This window comes from Alligator mississippiensis, chromosome 4, assembly GCF_030867095.1.
Source record: "Alligator mississippiensis isolate rAllMis1 chromosome 4, rAllMis1, whole genome shotgun sequence".
NCBI classification, from domain to species: Eukaryota; Metazoa; Chordata; order Crocodylia; family Alligatoridae; genus Alligator; species Alligator mississippiensis.
The window spans coordinates 124,894,894-124,920,040 of NC_081827.1; the positions used below are offsets into that span (position 1 = coordinate 124,894,894).

At 41.4% G+C, this 25,147-nt stretch overlaps 1 protein-coding gene across 14 annotated transcripts in view; it reads left to right on the forward strand.

The window, feature by feature from the left end:
- Positions 1–25,147, forward strand: part of SOX5 (SRY-box transcription factor 5) — a 947,053-nt gene that overhangs the window by 34,160 nt on the left and 887,746 nt on the right. The window contains exon 2 of one of the 14 annotated variants that reach the window (XM_059726580.1): positions 18,640–18,755. The exons of the other annotated variants lie outside the window; for them this stretch is intronic. The gene's annotated coding sequence lies outside the window, so the exon portion shown is untranslated. The remainder of the gene's footprint in view (positions 1–18,639; positions 18,756–25,147) is intronic. 14 annotated transcript variants of the gene reach the window in all.

The following is a 25,147-nucleotide window of genomic DNA, read 5'->3' on the forward strand; positions in this document are numbered from 1 at the left end:
CAGCCAGGGAAGCCTCCTGGACCCTTTCCCTCTTTTACGCCGCACGGGGATTGTCTCGCTTTGTGCCCGAAGGATCGTTTCCTTAAGGCACAGCCACCCTTCTTGGGCTCCCATCATTTCAAAACTCCTACTCTGCAGTGCGTCCTTGACTAATCGCCTGAGTTCATTTAAATCAGTTTTCCTAAAGTCTAGTACTTTCACCCTACTAGTTACCTTACCCACTCGACGTCTTATGGTGAATTCTATTATTAGGTGATCACTGTCCCCCAGATGGCTACCAATCTGTAGGTCCTCTAACATGTCATCCCCCGTTGCCAATACCAGATCCAGTATGGCATTCCCCCTAGTGGGACCATGTACCTCCTGTGTCAGGTGGAGGTCCTGTACACAGGTTAGAAACCTGCGTGAGCGATGGGACTTTGCCGTCTCTGTCTCCCAGCAGATGTCTGGGTAGTTTAGGTCCCCCATGACTACTGCCTCTTTAGCTTTTATGGCCTCTGAGAGCTGCCTCAGGAGCCCCGCATCTATTTCTTCCCCTTGATGTGGGGGTCTGTAGCAGACCCCTACGACCAAATCCGTTTCTCCTTGTCCCCCATGTAGCCTAACCCACAATCCTTCTACTTCCTCATCCTAGGATTCCTTCTTGATGAGGGTTGACGTATATTGCTCATTGACATAGAGCGCAACCCCTCCCCCTTTCTTCCCCACCCTGTCCTTTCTGTACAATCTGTAACCCTCAATATGTACTGCCCAGTCGTGGGACGAATCCCACCAGGTTTCCGTTAGCCCTACTAAGTTGTAGGTGTTTTGTGCAAGCAGGAGCGCTAGTTCGTCCTGCTTGTTTCCCATGCTCCTAGCATTAGTATATAGGCACTTGAGTCCTGTGACAGGTGCCTTTGCTGCCCCCCTGTTCCGAGTCCCAAGGGGCCCCTTATTTCTTACCTTCTCATTTCTTACCTGTGCCGTAGTGCTGGCCGCCCCACGTCTTGCAGGTTCCTAATTTTCTCTTTCTTCAGGCTGGGCTGTCCTTGTGGGTGCCACATGGTTTGGTGGTCCGCAGCTTCCCCCGCCCTCATCTTCCCCTCCCCCCGGCAAGCCTAGTTTAAAGCCCACCGGAGGAGATCCACCAACCTAGAAGAAAACACACGCTTACCTTTGGGGGACAGGTGAAGCCCGTCCCAACTGAGCATGTCCCTCATCGTGATGTGCGGGTCGTTGTCCAGGAAGCCGAAGCCTGCCTCGAGACACCACTGCCGAAGCCACCAGTTGGTCTCTCAGATGCAGTTCTCATGCTGTCTTCCGCGTCCGTTCACTGGTAGGATGGAAGAGAATACCATCTGTTCACCGAACTCCCTCAGCACGCTGCCCAGAGCACTGTAGTCTGCCATCAGGTGATCGGGGGTTCTCCTGGCCGCATCATTAGTACCCACATGGACTAGGACCATGGGATAGTAATCGGTGGGCCTGATCCTGGCCTGGATTACCTCCTTCACATCCCGAATCTTTGCTCTGGGCAGGCAGTATACCTCTCGTGTTGAGGGGTCCTGGCGACAGATGGGCCCTTCCATACCTCCCAGGATGGAGTCGCCTATGACGAGCACTCGTCGCCTCCTCCTCTGGGTCCGCTTTGATCTCTTGACCTGTTCGGAGTGTGAAGAATGTGGTGTTTCTTCCTGCCCAAGGATTTCCTCCTCCCCTTCCATCTCCTGCAAGGTCACCAGGGCCTTGGGGCACAAGGCTGCAGCCTGGCTGGAGCCAGGAACCGGCAGCAGTGGGGGTAGGGGTGGTGGCAGTGACGTGATTTCTGCACCAGTGGTGGGGTGTGGGGCTGCAGTCTGACCAGACTTCTCCCTCTCTTTCTCCGCCTCCTAGCTTAGTCATTTGGTATGGATTGTATGTACGTATATACTTTAGGAATAATTTTTTTTTTAACAGTTGAACTGGCAAAAGTTGTATTTGGGATATAGGAAATTTTTTTTTGGTAGTTTTTAATATGGAGATTTCATATGCAGCCAGATGACAGAAGTTTGCTTGGCTATTTCCAGATAAGCTGAAATGAGGTTTCAGAGGCAAATTGGACAAATAGGATTAGACTAATGTCTGCAACCTTTTAAGGCTATGGACCTGATTGACCTAGTTTGCGTTACCTTCAGGCAAGTAGGTGGGTAGGCTCTCGGACCCAACTGCAGCCAGTGCTTTTACCCATAGCAGCCAGGGAGGGCAGCTAATGCCAAAGATCCATACTGTCGAATGCTGCCGAAGCCTATAGGTGACTTGTTGTGTCATAGATGTGCCCCTCCAGATTTCTGCACTGACAGCGGGGCATGGGGCACAAGGCTGTAGCTTGGCTGGAGCCAGGAACCAGCAGCAGTGGGGGTAGGGGTGGTGGCAATGACGTGATTTGTGCACCAGTGGTGGGGTGTGGGGCTGCAGTCTGACGGGACCCAATGCCCGGCAGCAGCAGGGCAACAGTGACAGTGTGGAGTTGTTTCATCCCGCCCCCCTCCCCCCCCAAACAATAGGAATAATTTAAAATCCTGTCCAGAATGTGATCATAATTTTTTTTTTTTCTGAATGATTTAAACATTTTTGCAGAGAGAATGCAAAGATGTGCTTGGTACAAAGTACAGTACTTCAGAATATATGGCAAGCCTATTCCCCAGTAAAAAGAGAAGAGTTTTTGTTCTGTAATATATCCTGCATGGATATATTGGATGTGCCAAAGTATGTAACCCAATAGTTGTTACATGAAACCATGCATGTACTGTAACTTCAAGGAGGAAGTGCAGCCTTGCATTTAAAATACAGGAATAGAAATCAATTGATACCAGTTTTACACCTTCCTTTGATGTTGATTTTTCTGCTTGTCTGTGACCAATGGAAAAAGTGTTCCTGTCCCTCAATCTCCTTTCATAAAAAGGGGATGATAACACTTATATACATAGGGATCTTAAGGCTTAATAAATTAATGTTTACTTTGAAATTCTTAGATGGAAAAAGCAAAGATCATGAGTAAATGCAGCAGCTTTCTTAAAGCTGATTCATTAGAATTCCATTTAAATCTATAGTTGGGTGAACTTCCTATTTCAGACCTCCCTGAATCCTATGAACTGGTATAAGCGAAGGGTGCAGATTTTTGTCAGCTACACTGCAAAGCCAGTGGACATTTCAGAGTCTCCTGTCCCTGCCAATGAATGTTCTACCTGCGTGTGCTTTTGAAAGTGAAAAACCATTCATTAAGGCCACATACACGCAGATTGATCCGCAAGAAGCAGACCTTCACAAGTGCTCATTGATACATTGCAGTCAGTGAAGCTCTGCATAAGGGCATATATGTATAGCTTGCAGGATGGGGCCTCCACATTATATTTTGTGACCTGGGAACCAAGAGTTCCCCTTTAAAGTAACAGGAGAAAAGGTTTTGTTTGTTTGTTTGTTTGTTTTTCTTTTTCTTTTTTTTTTCTTTACTTTTCTTTGTTTGAAAATAATGTATATTTTCCTCGTTTGGAATAGACCTAGTTACACGATCACTTCAATTTACCACAGTGCTTGCAACTCTCATGATTTTGGAAAGCTGAAGCTCCCATAAAGATTTGAAATGCTCCAATAATATTTAATCAGTTCACATGCTGCATGTGCTTGAGCAGTGAGCACTTCTGAAGAGCTGCACCTTTTTCAAAAAAATGTGAAGTACGCTGATAATATCGCATCAACTTGTAGAGTGCAGAGAGTTTTAAAATTATTGGAGCACTTAATTTTTTTTTCCATAATTGCTTCAATTTGAAGGGGACTAGGCAAAATACCAAACTGAAGATGAGCTCCAGTAATAGAAAAAAATCACCAGTCAGGAACTAGGATTTAAAATTAAAACACCCAATTAAAAACAAAATCACACTGGAAAAAGCTTAGAGCTGAAACCCTGACGAGCTGAGACATTTGTCCTTATTGGCTGCTAGCTTCTGGGGCTATTAGAATAGTGCTACACATTTATTTAACTTAAAAGCTGCAGATGGAGCTAAGGTAGAATCTCAAGTGCTTTAGTTTCAAATCTCAGACAAGCGTTACACAAGAGAAAACCAGTTTTCTTTTCCAGTTGCTTATTGCACCATGGTGGATAACCATCATACCTGAGGATGGATCAGCTAAAGGTTAAACCCTTTTTATAGCAAGTTGACAATAGGCTAAAATATTTAGCACCACTGTGGATACTGTATATTTCATGAGGTGCTTTTAGGTACGTAATTGTATTTCATAATGATTTTATGAGCCTTCAATTCAGATTTAAAAAGCAGTTGTATGTTTTTAATAAACCCAATCACACCAGCTCAGAAAAATTTCTTATTTTTCAAATTGGTGAATTCACCATTGCAAGTAAAAAATGAATAATAAAAGTGTCCATTGGTCTGGCTTAGACATAGTATCAGTGTCTTGCTGCAAGACAAAGAAGATTTGACTAATAAGAATTTGTATTAGTTTTTTCAGGCAGGAAGGAACTATAAATGTACACATTTTCCATGCATGTGTCTTCAGTACTAAGTTTTCCCTGGATCCTAATAATTGTTATGCTGGATAGGTATGCATTAATCGCATCTCAGGGTCTGTGTTCAGACCTGGTGAAGAATGCTTTGCATTCAAAAGCATGTCTAACTTTATCCTAACAATACAGTTGGTTCAATAAAAGATATTATTTGTTTTACAAACATTCTTCAGTATATTCACTTATCACAAAGAATTAAAATTCAAATGTGCTTTCCCAAATAAAGGAATGAGAAAGTGTGTGTGTGTGTGTGTGTGTGTGTGTGTGTAGGCGCTGCTCTGTTCAGCATTGAAACAAAACCAACTTTTACTCTTTTTTGAGTTTCCATAACATCAATTCTTATGTACTGATCTCTTTTATCTAGCCAGCTTCCACTTCACCATCTCTTCTGTTTCTATGGCTTCCACTCTTTTGTGCCACATATACCTCAAGGTTTTCCACATTCTGATCTTTCAATTCAAGTTCAGTTTAGTCTGATACAGATATTATGCAACCAGTGACCTGACCTAGTGTTCTAAGAAATTATTTTTCTCCTTTTTTCAGAAATGTGCACAATAAAATGTGTAATGACCCGTTTTCAGATGACTCAAAGTAATGAACAAGTATAAACTCCAGAGATTATATTTCCCTTCATTTTCTTCTTTACCCTTACTCTTTGTAATATAAATTGTCCTCAGGAGCACAAATCCTTTGCATGCCCCAGCATTGGAAGTTAATACTTTAAATAGTTATGAGGATTTTTTTTCCCTTTCTCACCTGCACCGTATCCTAGCTTCAGTGCAGTATGAAAAAAAGAAGTGAGAGGAGCAGCAGTGATGGTTGGCAATACAGTAACTGCACTGAATTTTGATTAGCCTTAGGCTTAGTTTGCTTGGGTTTTTAATTTGCTCAAGGTGGATCTGAACTTGGAGAAAGAAAACTCATAGGTTTGGTGTTTGTTGTTCAAAGTGGGACCTGAGATCACACCATTAAACTGTGTTGACTGGGAGGGAGGACATGAGAAACAGATTCTGTGTATGAATTTACATTCATGTTTCCCCTTTAATAAGACTATTAATAAGAATTATGGCATAACAAGTTATTGAGGGTTTTCTTCTTTCTATGCATGCTCTTTTTTGTCTGAAAGAAACGAAAGTTCGCTTGTCTAAAGAGTGACCCACTTTCCTTCCTCAGCCACTTTTTCATAGTTGATTATGAAGTGTGTGGGCACATTATCTGTGGCCACATCTACATGAGACTCTGACTGTGCAGTCATTTAGTACTTGTGTATGTGTACACAGGTACTAAATGACCATGCAGTAACTGGAGTTACTGAGCAGTAGTGTTGCAGACTGGCTATTAGGTGAAGCTAACTGTGCAGTAGCTTGTTACTACACAGTAGCTCCATGTCATGCTTCATGCTATGCAACACTACTGCACAGTAGTAATGAGCTACTGCGCAGTCAGCATCTTGTGTAGATGCAGCGTGTGTCAAGGAAAAGTACCAGATTCTTCTCTGAAAAGTATAAGAAAGCCCCACACTGAAAATTATGGAATAACCTGCCCATTTCCTGCTCATCTTCTGTCAGTTAAATTGTGGCTCAGGCCCTGAAACTTACAGGTATATATTTCATAGATTTCATAGACATTAGGGATGGAAGGGACCTCAAAGATCATCAAGTCCAGCCCCCTGCCCCAGGGGCAGGAAGTCAGCTGGGGTCATAGGATCCCAGCAAGATAAACATCCAAATGTTTCTTGAATTAGTTCAGAATAGGTGCCTGCACCACTTCTGGAGGGAGTCCATTCCAGGTCTTGGGGGCTCGGATTGTAAATAATTTTTCTTACGTCCAGCCTAAAATGGTCTTGTAGCAGTTTATGACCATTGGTCCTTGTTTTTCCTTGGGGTGCTCTGGTGAACAGACGTTCTCCCAGATCCTGATGTACAACCTGATGTACAATGTACTTATAAGCAGCCACCAGGTCCCCCCTGAGCCAGACTGAAGAGTCCCATGGCTCTCAGCCTCTCTTCATAAGGCCTATTCTCTTGCCCTCTGATCATGTGTGTGGCTCTGCTCTGGACTCTCTCGAGCTTCTCGACATCCTTCTTGAATTGCGGAGTCCAGAATTGGATGCAGTACTCCAGCTGTGGCCTCACCAAAGCTGAGTACAGCAGGAGGATGACATCCTGAGATTTACTTGAGAAGCATCTATGGATGCAAGCCAGAGTTTTGTTTGCTTTACCAGCTGCAACATTGCATTGGTGGCTCATGTTCATCTTGTGGTCAATCATGACCCCCAAGTCTCTTTCAGCAGTGGTGCTAGCAAGCGTAGCACTGCTGAGCCTATAAGTATGCTGTGGGTTTTTCCCCCGCAAGGTGTAATACCTTACATTTATCAGTATTGAACATCATCAGGTTTGTATCCGCCCATTTACTAAGTTTATCCAAGTCAGCCTGTATTGCTAGCCTGTCCGCAGGTGTGGATGCCCCAAAGTTTAGTGTCATCGGCAAACTTGGCCAGTCTGCTTCTGACACCAATGTCCACATCATTGATAAAGATATTAAAGAGAACCAGTCCCAGGACAGAGCCTTGGGGGACACCACTGGTCATGGAGTGCCATAATGATTCACTACCATCAACCACTACTCTCTGGGTCTGACCTTGAAGCCAGTTTCCCAGGCATCAGATTGTGGTGTAGCTGAGGCCACAATTGGCCAATTTTTCCATGAGGAGGTCATGGGACACCAGATCAAAGGCTTTTTTAAAGTCCAGATATATGATGTCAATCTCTTCTCCGTTGTCCAGGTGATATGTCACCTGGTCATAGAAGGAGATGAGATTGGTCGGGCAAGACCTACCCATGACAGACCCATGCTGGCTGTCCCTCAGGATGCTGCCCTCAGCCAGCTTATCCAGAAGGGTCTTCTTGATAATTTTCTCCAGAATCTTATCAGGGATTGAGGTCAAGCTGATTGGCCTGTAATTTCTGGGATCTACTTTCTGCCCTTTCTTGAAGATGGGTACCACAATGGCCTTCTTCCAGTCTTCAGGTACTATTCTATTCTATTAAACATTTTCTATCCAGTGGGCCCATCTACACATGGTATTACTGTGCATGAATAAACTGTGGAGCTTATTGCTCCTGGGTGCACAATTTGAACGTGCACTTGTGAGCAATAAACTCTGGAGCAATAAACTCTGCAGTTTATTGATGTGCAGCATGTGGAGCTGGGCTGGAGCAGCCCCAGGTGCCAGAGGGCCCCGGAGGTCAGCCTGCCAACTGGGGGCTGCTCCCCCCAGCTCAGCATGTGGTGGAGAGGCTTGCTGGGGCAACAGGGAGCTTCAGCGCAGGGCAGCAGGTAGCCCCTACACTGAAGCATCCTCTTGCCCCAGCCAAACCCCGCCCCTCCCCCAGCATCTACATGTGTGCTGCTGCTGTGGAGGTTTTTACTCCACAGCAGGATAGTACTTTTATTTACTCCAGCCTAGATTTGTTTACTTCAGCTTAATAGAGGTGCATATATAGACGCCGAGACGTTTACTACAAGCTAATTAGCGAGCTGTGCAGTAAATGTCTTGTGGATGTGTCAAGTTTTATGCAAATGTGGATGCTTCTGTTTATCTATGTCCTCTTCTTTAAACTCTTGGCATTAATATCTTGTGGCAGTGAGTTCCTCATGGTAACGATGTGCTGTAAAGAGTGTTTCTTTTATCTTTATATTTCCATAAAGATTTTATTTTTAAACATGTTGCTTTCTATTTTCTTGGCTGTCTTCTTTTTGTATTACGAGAGGGTAAATAAGAAGAAATCACATGCATAGTAGTCAGAACTTTACATACCTTTGTTATTAATCACCTCAACAAACTGAAAATGTCCTGTCTTTTTCTGTGTCTTATGTAAAAGTATTTCCATGCCTCTGAGCATTTTTGAGACCCACCTTTGACCCATTTTCTTTCTGCTTTTTCATTTTTGAGACAGAATGACCAGAACTGAAAACCATGCCAGGGTTTGTTTGTTTTTGTGATGTGGGATTCAATCCACTAGGGATTGGTTGGGGAGATCTGCCAATTCATTTTACTTACTCCAAAAAACACTAATATATTATAACATATTTTGGTCACTACTGACCTGTGCTGTCTTTGAATTGACAGACTAGAAGTGAAAGGCTCATTATCTAATCCCCAAGTCATGTATTCCTTCCACAGTGTTTGGCATTAAGATACTTGAGGAGGGATTCTGTTGTGCCAATCAGGTGTCTTAAAGGGATTGGATTCTGGCCACAAGCAGTCACCACAGAAATCACTTGTCAGAGACGGCTCCCTTCCTGCATGCATGTACAGGTCATAGGCTATATGCATCTTTTCCTCACCATAGCATATTGGTACAGAACGAGTATGTTCAGATGAACAGGAAACCCAAATCAGTGGTGGAACTATAGGCTGCTCCTTGGTATCAGGTTTGGGAACATTGTTGAGAGTCAAGAGTGTTGTAACTGGATTGTTGATACTTGTCCCTCCACATAGATGGGCATTTGCGTCTTTATATCACTTTAAATGAATTAATTACTGCACTTTGAACATGTAGAGCAATCATACATGTGCCAGGTATGATGATTATTTTTGATGGTTAATCTTTTGTCCGCAGAAACCATTGTCAGGCCATAGTAAACTGAAGTTGCGATGGCTTAGTTTAGATATCTATTTTAGACTGAGTGTCCTACATTAGATTGTTTCTTTTTGTACTGAAGTATGCTCAAGTAGCACTGTATGACTGCTATTCCTTTGGGGCCTCAACAAAAATTAGATGTTATTTCATGAGACTCCTAGTTGGAGAATTTGTATATAAAAATAAATGCAAGTTGAGGGAAAACAATATTGATAAGAAAACCATTTTCAGCATTACGATTCCAATTGGCAATTAGAAACCAACAGGGGGAAAAAAACTAATACAATGACACTTTTCTTTAAATGAAAGCCTCCTTATCTCTATAACCCCCTTTTTTAAATGAGAGTTCAGCCTTTCAGTAGTTTTAGCAGCTAAGGCCCAGGTTTGCCCACGTGGATCCATGATAGGATCTAAATTTGTACATTTTGTGTTTTGATCTTAGTTGTTATCATCTGGATCAAGAGTTTCACCTCTTCCTAGTGGTAAAATTGTGCTAGTGCTACATGTCTCGCCACTTAGGCAAAGTCCTGTTATATGTTTTACAGCACTCTTTAGATAACCAGTTCAGTTTGTTCACACTGCTAATCTGTTGTTAATACTGTGTCTGCTGCTCTGATTATAATCAGTGGCAAAACCCTTTCCTTTTAAGGAGGAGTTACTTCTTAAGATTGTGTGCCTCTATGTTTTCTCATAGGCGGTAGCATTTGCATAGCCATGTTTGTTTAATCTTGTAGACTAGTTATGAGGTTAGATTCTTTTCCAACATCTGACTTTTCCCTCAGGATGATGGGCAGGCTTTTTGCAAACAACTCTTGATCTTATAATTGATCTGGACTTGGAACTCCTATTAAATTCAATAGAGGTTTTGAGCATGGAACAATTACGGGATCAGGACAATGTCTATATAATTTCAGTCAAGTTGTGTAAAATGTCCTTTTCTCTCCCACCCTCCTCCAGCAGGGAATTGATTTCATGCTTTTCAGTCTCCTGGCCTATTTATTAGGCTTTTTATTTAATGTTTTATTTTATTTATCAGTTTATTTTTTTTCAAAATTTGGGTTGGGTTTCTTGAAAAAGCATTAAAGATCCTGCCTCGCTTTGGAGACAGCAGACTGCCATTCACCTTGGAACAACAGCAAATAACAACTCCTAACAATGGGAGCAAGAATAGTGGACCGAGAAACACAGAAATGGCGGATGTTGAAAAGCAATATTCGGCAATGTTGGGAAAATAATGAAAGAGCAGACTGAAGCTCAATGGAAAAGCCATTTTGAAAGGAATGGGCAGAATTCTACTTTTATGTTGCTGTCAAGATTCAGGATTTGTTTTCTTTCCATTCTGAGCAATATTTTATTTAGTTTAATTCAGATGATTGTGATTTTCTTTGACCCATGCAGCTTGTACTAAATGTGATTTTAAACTTCTGTAACTTTTAAGTGCATTTGTTTTAGGGGTTTTCTCTTTGTAGACCCTCTTGCATGGTAAGCACTAATAAAGAATTAGTATTTAGTGGTATGTACTCAGGGCCACACTGCAATATCCTTACATACATAAAGAAGTACTGTACTCTCCACAGTTCCCTCCGCTGATGTCAGTAGGACTGCATGTGTGGTTAGGTACTATTGAATGCAATTCATGCATGGTTCAAAAGTGCTCACTGTTGACTTAAAATAAATGTCAATGCAATTCATCACTGAGAGCTTTTGATAACTCTACCCTATCATTTATAATTCTATCCATAGTTAATTTGAGCCATATTTTGTCTATCCCTATTTCACAAGCTGAAAGTACTGTTCTCTAAACATAATACTAATGAAATTCTTCAGAATGTAAGAAGCTACACCCACAGGATTGTTGAGGGTAGAATACTGTCCTTATTTATTTTTATTTTGATCTAAAAATACCTCTGGTTATCGAAATCTTTGGTTTTGCCTAGTTTAGGATCTTTCCCATTCTTCTAGTATTTTTTTACTTTCTTGTTTGTGGATGGGATATCTAAAAATTCAATGAAAAGGGGAAGCAGAAAGGTTTGTGGGGAGACTGAAAAAGAGTCAGTAGTGTTCAAGCCAGAGGACTTGCCAAGCTTGCCTTTTTATTTACAGGCAGTAGAGGAAGTAGTATTAGGGAGTAGTCTTCAGTAGACAAGTGAGGAATGGGCCAAGAAGAATGATCAGGGTTGCCTGTGGGGCAGTAAAGGGACAGAAGAACAAGGGAGAACAGGAAGCAGTAATTAGACCTGGGTAAGCCTGTATTCTCATTCATATTTTCCTAGGCTCATCTTTCCTTAGCTCTATCTGAACCCTTGGAGATTTTCTCATTAATAGCGCTGTCGCATTACAGTAACATGGAGTGGAACTAATTGAAAACAAAAGTAGAGAACCTTTGTCTTCGTTGCAAGGAAAGTTTTCTTGATTATTTTATTTTGTATTTTGGTGCCTTCGAAGATAGTTTTTAATGATTTCAAAGTTCTTGAACAATTCTACTGGACTCCTAGGTTCTATTACTTATTTAAGAGACAAAACAGCCTCTCTTTGGTATTTGCGTGTGTTTTATTCTAAAATGCCAAAAGCAGAAACACTAACTAGGAGTAAATCCTTTGTGTGAAATAAAACACTTATTTTTGGAAGAGCTGCCTACCTTTTGTTCCATGCTGGAAAAGGTGAGGGGACATGTTATTCTGTGGGAGCTCAAACAGCTGAAGCCAATAACAAACAGTGCCTACAGTATTTCATTGCAGATTGATTTTATGCAAGTTAATGTAGCCATTGCCTTCAGATTCTGAAAGCCATTAATACAGAAACTGGTATTTTTTTGTTCTCACACTTCAGTGGCCCTTCACCACTTGGAGAGCCTACATTATGCCATGTTTGGAAGCTAGGAGGTTAATAGTATGGTTGGAGACAACATTCCTTTATTCCAATTGTCATTTTGTTTATTGGACCAGTTTTCTGAATTCAGACTTCACTGAACTACAAAGAGGAGATTGTACATGTGTGTCAACTGCATATTGTAACCATTGCCGTTTATAGCTCCTTGCCTCAAAGCAATTAAACTTGCTAAGGATTGAGGGATAAAAAAAGCAGTAAACAAATTCCAAACATGTGGCTACTTGCTGGGTCATAGTTTTCTTTCTCCACAACAAATAGCACAATTGAAACATCTACTCCTGCCACAAGGAGACCCGTGCAATGAAAACTGATCCTAGTGAAATGAACTCAATCGGTCATTTAATTGTATTAGCTGAAATTAATAGGCTTGGGTTAGAAACTTAATCCCTGTTACAAAATTTTTTTTTCATGGAAACTTCATCTGCATATCATGCTTTCTAATTTGACCATTTCTGATGCATAAGCATAATATGATTGCTTACCATATACAAATTATCTGAAAGCAGAAACATGCATGAAGAGTATATAGGTTACATTACTGCATGTTACAGTCACTGTTGCTTCCATAATTCTTTCTTTTTAACCATGAAAAATATTGCTGGGACACTGTTTTCTTTTCTTCTCTGACCTCCCTCTCCCACTGATTTACTTTAATATTGGGGGAGTTTGTTATGCTTCTTTGCCTTGTTTCCTTAGTTCATGCATTAGAAGGAAAAAATATCCTAGTTTTATATATTGAAATGTCTGATTTTATTATAATTGTAATTTGTTTAACTTCGTTGCCTTCCCAGTGCTTTGAACTTCTTGTAAAACACTGTATAAGCATGGGGTGTTCTTGTTCTTCCTAATTCTGTCTGGCATTTACAACAATTTTTTCGCTATCTATAAGTGTATGGTTCCTGGCTCTGCCAAGAGTAGCTTAGAGTCTGATCCACTCCTTTGATATGAATGGGAGTCTTTCCATTGACTTCAGTGGGAGTTGATTCAAGCCCTTATTCGTTCATCTTTGCAAATTGAATTCCATGCTGTTCTTTGTGGTGAAAAGCCAGGTTTTACTGAAGTCATTGGGAACTTTAGTGTTGATTTTCAGTGGAGCCAGGACTTCACCTAAAATCCTGCCTAACTACATTTTTAAATATCCTGGCTATGGCTACTGGATTTGTCCTAGACAGCCTGCTTTGGATGCAAACACAGGTGATGAGGGTAATGGAAAATGTTCATCTTGAGGCTTAGTTCATGTCAGAGTTACCAAGCAGCTGGGTGGGGTTTGCCACAGATATAAAAGACAAAATGTCCACTAGGATGAAGTCTGTAATTTGCCCTTTCAATAAAAGCCTGCTACACTGAAGGGACATGGAAGGCCAAGCGGGGGGTGGGGGGGATGCCACCCATGCAGCAGTTCTGAGTTTTTAATGCTTATTATGTAAGATTGTAAATTTTAACTGAGGATAGTTCTGCACATGCAGTGTGTTTGCCTGGGAACAAATGAAAGTTGTGCAGGATTTTGATTTAATTACTTTTTAATAGTTTTTTTTCCCCTGATTTTAGTGGTACCATTTCAACATTTCATACACTTGTGAGTGAAGCCCCCCGCCCCCCTCCCAATGGCCAAAAAAGAAGTCAAAACCTGATGACTGGCTGCGCTTTTGCAGAATCTATGTAGGATGTGAAGAGTGTTTCCATCTGTGAGCTAGGTAACACCCTCTTGCCTCTCCTAGCCACCACCAAATGTGAAATCTCAGTGGAATTCTTCCACCCTGGACATCATATAAATATGCTCTCCTGCTTACATCTCCAAACTCCCTCCCACACAACACCGTTTAAAAAAAAAATATATATATATATATATAGTTAGGCTCAAATACAGCCAGATTTCCACAAAAGCTTTCCAAGAGAAACTGTTAGACGCCCTTGTAACCAATTTGCTGTTGAATTTCCCTACGTAAGGGAAAAGAAATTGCTGATCTTGTTTGAACCATAATCGGGAACATTACTTACTTCCATGTGTGTATGCTTTGCTTGTAGTGTTAATATATTTTCCTTTACAACAATAGCATTTGTAACCAAGGAAAGGGCACCTAGAAAACGGCTTAATATAATTTGTGGATCTGCAGTAGAGTTTATTTTAAAAATCTGACTATCACACTTAAGCCCAACAGTGTAGCCAACTCTCATGATTTTTGGCGTTCTTAAAGTCTACACTTCGGGAATGTGAAAAATGTAGCTCATATATATATACACACACAGATTTCTGAAGTGTAGATTTGAAGAACAATGCCAAAAATCATGAGATCTGACAATACTGGCCCGATCTAGTGATAACATTTAATTAAACTAGTGATAACTTTTAATTAAACATGTGGCCAGGGGCCCCTATGGCTGGGAGCCATGTCAGCTAATTGGAGCTCCCAACTGGGGAGTCCCATGTGGACCCCCAAGTCTGGGAGCTCCCAGCCTATGCTAGCTCCCAGCACATGCCCCCATGCGTGGGAGCCCCATCAGCTGACAAGATTCTCAGCAGTGTAGGTGCCTTGTGCACCCCTGTGGCTGGGACACCACAACTGACATGGTCTTCCAGCTGCAGGATCGTTTCATGCAGCCCCATGGCTGGAACAACACAACTGCTGAGGTCTTTCTGCCATGGGGACCCCTAGTGTGCCTCTGTGGCTGGGAGCCCTGTCAGCTGAGGAGGCTTCCAGCCACCGGAGCTTGCTTCTTGCCAGTGCACGAGGAACCTGGATTTGAGCTTCCTCTGTGCTGGCAATAAGGTGTGGGAGGTAGGAGATGGGATCTGATTCGCAGTCCCGCAATCATGCCTCTTGCCATGTACGTATGGCATGGTAGGAGGCGCAGTTTTGTGGATCGTGTTGGATCCCATTGTGTCTTTATCTGCATGTGTAGAGGAGCCCATATGAATACAGCATGCGTGTTTATTATAGAAGTCTTTGAAGAATCTACTCCCAGAATTCCAAAAAAGCATAATAGTTTATCTTTTACGAAAATTTTAATTTTTCATTTCTCTTATTTTTCAAACAGTTACAGTTTAACTGACTCTTAAACTGTTTCTTCTGCCCCTAGGGCTTCTTTTCCCCTCCTATGTGTTGAAAGAAAATCAGAGCCTTATAATATTAGAGAGGAAAAACATGTCTTGTCTACTTGTCACGACATCTATGCTTTGCCATTTTTTGCCACCCAAATGTGACAGGGCAGTACGTAAAATGTGTGAAGTCTGTGACAAATGGCAGCCAGAGCTGGGAATTCAAGGAAAATGATATTTGCCTTTTTGAGGCTTTTGCATTTAAATCCAGCAAAGTGATGACTGACTCTTGCAAGGTTATACTAAGCCCACTCAAAACTACTTTACATGAGGTGTCCACCTTGCAGGATTCAACTGAGTGCACCTCTGCCCATGCCAAACCTCTGACAGGATGTCTCAGCATGTTCCCCTGCATCTCAATTAATTTTGTTTGACTAACAGAACAAGAGGCAGAAGGTATCTCTACTCTCTTTAGAAAAGAGTAGATTTGGCAGAGACAGCAGTGGTGCAACCTTCCCTATACCACCATGCCAACTGACCTGATATGGAGAGCCCATTTCTCCAAACGAAGAGTATTTCAGGCTCAGTGCCTGTACGTGCCTTGGATGCTTTTTCTAAGGCTTCATTTTTTAAAAACGAGAATGCTATTTGTGTGGTGTTTTTGTTTGTTTTTATATTTGGTACCTGCAGGAAAGATTCAAATCTACAATACACTTAGCTCAATGGGAATTGAAGGCAACTTGGCACCTTGCCTGGGTCAGGATTTAGACCATTACATTCATTTAATGCATCATGGCCATATGATAATGAAGACTTTTGGTCACCTATTTGCATAGCCCCTGAATCTCCTTGGATTTAATCTTTCATATATATGTAATGCTCCTCTTGATTTCATAATCAGTCCTTCCTCCCATTCCCAGCCAACCCCTTCTGAGAGAGGCTAAGCCATGTATCTCCCAGCAGCTCTCTCTGAGTCAGGAGAAGGGCATCACCTCAAGTTTTTCAATCCAAGGGCCAAACAAACCCTGCCACTTTTTCACCTCCAGAGTACATGGTATCAGATGTTCCCTTTCCTCCAGAAGATAACAATAACTTTTTTTTTTCCTTTTCATCCTCTCATACACATCCACCCTTTCACTTGGTAAGAAGGAAATTTGTGAACTTGCCTGACAGAGTGATTCTTGCCATTGTCATCTGGCACTAATGGTATTGCTAGGAATGAGGCTTTAGAGGCACAGAACAGTGCATTAACTTTGCTGTCATAAGGTATTTCTTATTGAAAGGGGAAGAGGGTTGAAGGGGGGGAGACCACTAAATGCAAACATCAACACTATCCTCAGTAAGAGATTTAGATTTCTGTGTTGGCGTAAAAAGGTCATTTTGGGCCTGAGGGGTTTGACATTGTTCCTTTAAGTTAGACCCACAACACAAACTATTTTCAACACTTGCCATGAAGAACAAATGACCTTTAGTAACTTGCCCAGAAGACAAATGGTACATTAACACAATAAATATAGTTTGCTAGTATCATGCTTCTTGTCTTAATTTTCAATTAGAATTGTTACCTTTTCCTATTTTACACAAAGGACTAAAATCAGACAGTGCATTTTCAGGCTTTGATTTTGTGACAGGGATTTTTTTGTCCTCCTTGGTTTTGGTAATATTCACTGACAATTACTGACTATGCAGTAAATTGCCCTGTGTTCAGGGACAGCATGTCTTGTACTCATGTGCTGGAAGGAAGCTTGGTGATTGTGTGTGTTGCTGTGGGGAGTTGCCAGCCACCACAGTACAGGTCTTCTCTGAGTGCTTCGGAGCAAAAGGAAGGGGTTATTAAGGAGTTATTAGGGGTGCTGGTAAGTGCTGTTTAAGCACGCCTGGATAGCATGCGAGAAAAAGATTACATAGAAATGAGACTGCATATTAACAGGGAAATTCATTTCATTTACTTCAGTAGGGAACAAGGTATAGGCAGGGTTTGAATTACACTTTGACTTTTACGGGGGGGTTTGCTAAAAAAATTAAACCGGTTCACTGATTAACAACTCCACCTAAGTGAAGGAGCAGTCCCATTGGAGACCACCCCAGGTTATGATTTTCAAATCTTACAAGGGGGCTCTTGCTCCTCCCTCCAGCTCCCCCTTCATTTGCACCCTAGGTATAGGTTTTGTGATTTAAACCTAGACTCACGGGCCTATTAAGGGCCCACATGACTCTCTTTTTTCGTTTTTATTTTACGGTTAGATTTCCCAGGCCACATTCTTCTGAAGCTAGCCACCAAAATGCAAACTGATCACAGGGCCTGAAAGTGCATCACGGGTTATGTCAGTGTGGGAACACCTGGGTTTCCACTGCTGAGGCTATTGTGAGCTCCAGCCCAATCAGAGGATAGCTGCTGGCTTGTAGCTGAGCCAACTCCCACTCAGGGCTGTCTATACAGGGTTTGGGCAGCTCAGTAGAGGAAACAGTTAAGCTTGCAGGCTGTTAGCACTTGAGCAAGGGAAGGGTGGGGGAGAAGATCAGTAGGGTACTTAACCTTCTCCCTCAGCAGAGCAGGCTTGTGGGGAGAAGGGTGAAAGGAAGTAGGCAGCAGCAACACACCATCCTCAGAGAGCAGGATAAGCTCCAGTGAAGGAGTGTGTAAGAAAAGGTATCAAGGGAGCAGGAGAAACTTGAAGAGGGAGAGGGATCCACACTAGAGGGGAGGAAAGAGCAGGAAGGATTCATGGGGATTGACAAGGAAGGGAGAGGAGGAAGGGTTGGAGCGTGGATGTGATCCTGTTTTCACTGAAGTGTACGATAAAACTCCCGTGTCTTTAATATGAGTAGATTTGGGCTTCAGGGGAGAAATTCTCCCTTGTGCCGATGGCCATCAGGCACTACTAAAGGATCACATAAGTGAAGATATGTGAATAATTGATTTTTCAGCTCACTGGCTGACCTGGAAATTAAAAGTTTCATAGTGATCTAAACTAAAAGTATTTTTCTCTTTTCACTGAAAAAAGACAGTATGATTGAAGTACTTCATATCATCTGGCATGAAATACTTTGTTCTGTTTTCAGATTTTTAAACTCCTTTTAAGTTTTTTTTATCAGTGACAAATAAAAATCAAAACAATTTATTAAAATATCAAAACAAGACATTTCAACATTTTTTTTCTGAATTCCCCTCCCCTCCTCCATTATTTTTGAGTGAAATTGTTCATTGAATTCAACCTGATTTTTGCAGGCTGCTTGTCATCCCTAAACTGCATTTTCCAGTGAATAGACTCTTTCTCAAAAAAGTTTCTCTGGCTGCACACCTCCATTCTATTTTGAGTGTGTGAGTGCTACATTATCAAAGCACAGAAAAGGCACTGGTCCTCTGTCTGGTTAGGGGTGGAAAAATTTCACTAAGAAAAAAACAAGGTGGAAAAGACGCACTGAAATGGAAGGAAAAAAGGAATCAGCCAGTAGAGACTGAGAGAAAAAAAGGGAAAAAAGCCATTGGATGAGACTGAAGGTGATTTTTTTTCTTTCTTTTTTTTCAGTGAGAGACAGAGAGAGAGAAAACAGGTGATAGAAGTGAGAGAAAATTATATAAAGATGGAGCGACTTTCAGGTAACAGAGGCAAAAAGGCAAAGGAATAAGCTGCCTCGTCAGTAGGTTAGTGAATGTTTGATTTTCCATTTTCATATACTTCTCTGACAGATGTCCTGTATCTAAGTTTTGTAAGTAAGATTGGTGGCTATTTTTAACACTTATTAATGTTGCTGGCTACTTTATATTCTGTAGCTATATGAAAGGGGAAAAAAGGAGAAAACAATTTAAACAGAACATATGAAAAATGCTTCAGAAAGATGGGAACAGTCCCTGTGCCCCCAGGGCAACATAAGGCTACGCTATCTAAGTTTCATTTAAGACTTGTGGACCTACACTTGCAATCCATACATATAATCAACTTTACACCCACTCTGAGAATCTTGATAATCTTGGGACTGCTGAAGGGAGGGGTGCTGTCTGTGTTCATGTATGAATGCAGAACTAGGGCCTTATTGGGACTTGTAGTACCTAGATCTTGTACACTAGTGCAAATACCAGGTATTCAAAATTGTGGGATGTGCTTAAAAATAATGGTATTGAATATATTTGAGTGTTATACATACTTTTTAGCAACCTGCCAACTTTTTAACCTTAGGGTTCACATTTTCAAACTTTTCTTCCCAGCATTCATGGCTAGAAGCTTATTTTCTTTCTTTTTTTAATGAGATGCTTATGAAATCACATGACTAAAGGACACTGGTCTTCAGGAAAAAACACCAGATAGTGCTAGACCTCTGATGAAATTAGAAGTTTTGGACACTTCTGTGTGCTAACCTGTTGCTTGGTGGTGAATTTTACTCTTACAGAAATTTCCAGTAATAGTACTTTCAGGTATTACAACCCTGCACACAAGGTCCCTAGTTCAGGTAGTCCACTCTTCTATTTCTCTAGACAGGGGGAATAATGACACGGTTGGGTGCCTGGGGCAGCTGCCACATGCAGGGCCAGTGGTGACTTCCGGTTGCCGTCACTTCCACCGGCGCAATTGTGTGGCTTCAGAGGCAACTGTTTCTTTCCACTCCGCACCCCCGCATCTCACCAAGATGGAGTGCCACCCTAGTTATACTATTGCTCTACTTCCAGTAGGTATCCTCAACCTTCCTGCCCCCTCCTTGGCTTTCTTTTTTGCGCTATTTTATTCAGAATTAGTCAGTTATGCTTTGAGGTTCCTTGTCTTGCTGGATCTCAAAAAATGTGACTAGTTCTGCTGTTAGTCACTCTATAGCTTACTCACCCCTTTATAGAACAGCATTAGGAGTCTTGACAATATATTTGACCAGAATCTAAAGAGTATTTGCTCTCTGAGAAGGGGAGAGGAGAAAGAAAAATGGGTCATCAACATGAATGGGGAAATGACACCAGTGTGTCACCAAGACTGAGAATTTCTGCTTCACTGGTGGTTTCTGAGTGGGTTGTTTTTTTTGTGTAATGGGTTTTAGTTATGGATTTCCAGATGAGCTGTTTGAAGTGGAGACAAGGACATGCAAATTTTTTTACCAGAAAAAAATGTAAACAGACCATCATTCCCACTTCCCAGCATTCCTTCATGTTCTTCCTTTCTCATAACCCATCACATGCACACGTTCCTACACCTGACTGTTTGTTAGTTTGGGCATATGACCATGATCATGTGTTACCAAAGTCAATGGGAATTTTGCCATTGACTTGAATGAAATAGAGTGCATATGAGTAATTTCATTTTGTGGGAAATCTTTTGTTCTACTTTGTGTGTCATGCTTCTTCTAATAACAATTGCACATGGGCAAAACAAGGTTTAAGATGCAAAAAGCCAATGAATGGTCTTGAATCCATCAGCGGCCTCTCAGTCAATAGTTCTGTTTCTTAGAATCCAGTTTTGGTTTAACTGTTGTATCCATCTTCTTAGCATCTGAGAGCCTTCATTAGACTTAGCTGTCCTTCTCAGCAATTTGAACAATCTGTTCAATCTTCTTTCTGGTTATTAGGTTTCTGCTATGCAGTTTTAGCTCCCGATCTAAGTATTTTGTTGTTTAATAAAGAAATTTGCAAAAAGTTTTAAACAGTGCTACATCTGGAAGTTCTTCCTCATTAAAATCTAGGCAAATTCTGCCTGAATATAGAATTATGAAATGCAGGATTTGGCCTGGTTGTAATCAAAATATATGTACATATTCAGTGAAAAGCTGATTACTTTTATTGCCTTGGGGGAGGGAAACTCTTTAAACTGTGTGAAAGGAGCTGCATTTGAGAATTTCACCAGTGAGAAGAGCAAGAAGAGACCTCTAGAGAGCACAAAGAGAGACTGTATCCTCTAAATTCAAAGGGGAGGGAAAAAGAGTAGTGGGCATGGAAGAACTAGGGCATACAGTTTCAGAGAAAGAAGAGATGCCTATCAAAGATACTTAGGGAAATCAAGGAGAAAGAGCTGGCAAGGAGGAGCTTGTGAATAAGTGCAGTTTCAGTGAACTGGGTAGAAACCTGACTAGAGAACTTCAAGGATGGAGTTGTTTGGGCATGAAGAATAGACAGAGTATGCAAGGAGCTGAGAAAAAAGGATGAAGAGAGAAGTATGGGGTTAGTGAAGTTTTCTCCGTGCTACTGTAAATGCACAGGCTTATTGTGCCAATGACAGAGCACTAAATAACAAAACTCAACTATAAAAAGGTTGGTTTAGTTTCAAGGCCTTGTCCTTGTGTAGTCATTCATAACTTTACAAATAGGGGTAGAAGGCTACTGTTTAAGTGGGGCAGTGAGAGATTTAATCCCTTGTTGCACTGATGTGAATGACTATGCAAGGTGCACAGCAACAGAGAGTCCAGACCTTAGTGTCCAACCTAGGTTGAATCCAGAAAGCATGGGTGTTGGTAGAAGAGGAAGAACAACAGTGAAAAGCTGGTTCACTAATTTCTAAAATTATTTAATATCTAATAGACTGAGTTTATTTTACAGGTGTGGACACTTTAAAAGTGTTTGTTAGATTTTTTTTCTTTTGACTGTCCCTTTCATTTATTAACTTTCTAACATCTCTAAAGAAAGGGAGGGACTGAAACCACTGCAAAGACAAGAATGAGCCTAGTTGGACTCATGATGTTAATGGGCTAGGAAATATATTTTCTGTTTCCAGTTAACATACCAGTTTGATTCAGTCTTTGGGGGACTGCAGGGTCAGGAGTGGCATGTTATTGAGTTGTAGGGGAAGTAAGAGAACTTAGGCCTCATACAGACATTCAGTTCCTTCTGGGAGAACAGTGAGTATACAGTTGTTGGGCCTTTTTCTCCTAGGGTAAAAATGGCTGCTACAGGAGAAAAATAACCTGGGCACAGTGTTAAATCATTTCTAGGCAAGTTTCTCTTGAGAGAGTGAATGTTTGTATATGTTGTGGTTTCCCTTAGATCATAGTCCTTTGACATTTCCTCCCCCGCCCTGCCGACCAAAGGTATTTTTCACTGGACCCTGCTACTCCAGCAGGGAGCAGGACACATCCCCTTCACAATCCGCATATTGTGCTGCAGGGAAATGCAGGATGACTGTGGGTAGGTCTGGGTTAGGCAATCAGGGCTGCCCTATGCACTGCTGCCATCAGTCCCCAGGCACACTAAGGAATCTTGCAGAGAGCATGCTGAGATATGGGCACAGGCTCCCCCCAACTGCCCAGTATCAGCACTGCAAGCTCTCTGTTCTTAGAGGCCTCAGCATTGGAATGTCTGTACATGTAACTCTGGATAGGTTTGTCTACCAGGAAAAAAACTTGGGGGAATTCTCCCAGATTATTTGAATGTATGTACACAGCCTTATTAGTAGATTAAGGAGTTGGAATCTTTTATGTAGCATGGTGGGAGTCCTGAGGGAGTTGCTGGTTTGGAAGAAATAGGAGGTAGGTCTTACTTAGCTTTGATATGAGTGCCTGGGTAGAAGAAAAGCAGAAGCCAAGGTGTGATGCAGGGACATGGTAGAGATGTGAAAAAGAAGCCTTCTTCTGCATCAGTTTCTCCTCTGTTAGGAAAACTGTCTGTGCTTCTGGCCCAGCTGGGAGACCACTAAATGAGTATTTAAAATGAGCTCTTTCCACCTCTAGCAGTAGCATATGTAGGGATGGGCAAGCAGGGCACCAACTTAGGAGCGCTAGGATTGCCTCCCACCCCTGCAGAGTCTGTGCCCTGACAACAAAAGCATCCCCATGGCATTGCTTTTGCAGCAGCAGCTGGGTGCCTAGGCATTGAAATTCAAAGTGCAGAATACCTGCTTAAACCAAAAATGGGGGGTTGCCCTCTGGAAATATAAGAGAGGTAATAGAAGTTTGGCCAGACTGCTAAATGTTATATCCTGGGGGAAAAAAATTAACTTGAAGAACCTCGGCTACTGTAGATCAGCATAGATCTAATGACGTAAGCAGAGCTGTACCATGTTGTGCTATTTGAAGATCTGGCCCATAGGGATTTATTGTTGCTCTGAGAAGCACAAATTTCCTATCACCAAATGTAAGCACTTTTGTGTGAAATGGTATAAATGTCTCATTGGGTTCTAAGGTGTTTACAAGGCCATCTGCAAACAAGGATGAAATATGGGCTTATTTAACTGCAACAGGCTTCAGTAAGATTGCTCCACGGTTATGAGGAGGGATCCTGGTTTTCACTAAAAAAAAAATCCCCATTTTTTGGATATGAAAAAGTAACCCAAAATCAATATTTTTCTCTGATTAAAATGAAACACCACTATATTTATATATAGATATAGATCTCTCTCTATATATATAGTGATATATCTATATAGATATAAAATAGATATATAGCTATATAGATGTGTGTGTGTATCTATCTATCTATATGTTAGTGGCATTTCATTTTAGTCATAGAAAAATGTGGATTTTGGGTTACTTTTTCATATCTGAAAAATGGGAACTTTTTTTTTATCAGAGAAAACTAGGATCCCTGGTTATGAGTACCAAGATATGTTACTGAAGGTTCTGCCATATAGCAGTGTAGTTCTTTGGAAGTTTTGTGTGAAGGATCTACCAGTGGGGGGCGGGGGTATCTTCTCTAACTGCTTCTTGCCACACCCCTTAATGATTGCATCAAACATTTTTCTCAAAAGGGGTTGGTTAAGTGTTTACACATGCCTGAAATTTATAGTACAGTTGTTAACATCAGAAATGGCCTCCTCTTTCTAAAAAATAAATTTCTGAATAAAAGCTAACGTTTTTAAAGCTGGTTGTGCATTTTTTGATTATTTTCCATTTTGATATTTTCTGTAGTGACTGACAGTTCTTTATAGTGATATTTATATTAATTTAATGACACTATGGAAAAAAATGTGCCTATTGCATGCACAATGAAGTGGAAACAACTTCAATATTCTGAATTTTGTTTGAACAATTGATATTCCTTTCATTGACCACCCTCTATACACATTAACTTTTTTGTGACCCATTTTTGTATTAGGCTTCCTTAGCTTTTGCCCTGTCCACACAATTTATTTTTTCTAGAGTAAAATTTGGTGGTATGAACCTTCAGCCCTAATTGACACACAGGCTCCCAGTATCAGCAGTGTCAAATGGCTGAATGGATACAGAGACTGAGCTGCTGTTTCATACTATGAGAATAGCTCTGGGTGGATAGCACACGCTAGACAGGAGGACTAATAGGGGCTTTGTCTGCACAAGTATTTTCTTTCTTAAAATTTCCCACCATTGGTAATAGTGTTGCAGCTTCTTCAGTGCAGATTGTAGGAGTGGGTCTAGTATAAACAAGACACTAGTAGCTGTGGTATTTATCACTATGGTATCTGGTGATAAGATGATTAGATAATATGTAAATAACTATATAGTAAATAACTACCAGGAGCAACTTGTCTACACTGGCAATCCCACCATGTCTACCTATGGCGGAAATGAACTAATGTTGTAAATGGCAGAAAATTTGGGAGAAAATAAGCTAATAGGTTAGAAACAGCTAGGACACCCTGAATTCTAATTCTGGCTCTGTGTAACTTTGGGAAGTCACTTCACTTCTGTCAACCTTAGGACATGTTTACACATCTCTGAGGTGGGGGGAGGGCTGCAGCGTCTTGTGTATTCAGTGTCTTACACTTCAAAATGGCAGTGGGGGCGCTTTAACTAAAGCTCAAATGAAGCTTCAGTTCATTTGAAGAGTGGGGACGCTGAATACATGTGATGCCAAGGCTAGTGGAATGTTCTCATTGGAACATGGAGCAGGCATTGGGCAGGTGTATAGGTTTCCTTAGTTTCTCATCCTTAAAATTGGGATAACAAATATCTATCTAATGGAGATATTAAGAGGTATTGGTAGTTAATGTTTGTTCAACACTTTAAGCAGGTGAGGTCTATGAAAGGGATAATTGTTTAGTCCCATTTAGAACAAGCTTGCACCACAGAGAGGACAGAGTTCTTCAGCCTAAAACCCCAGTGTGATTGCAGAGGAAACCTATTACTCATTTCCTGCCTTGACTTAAAATACAG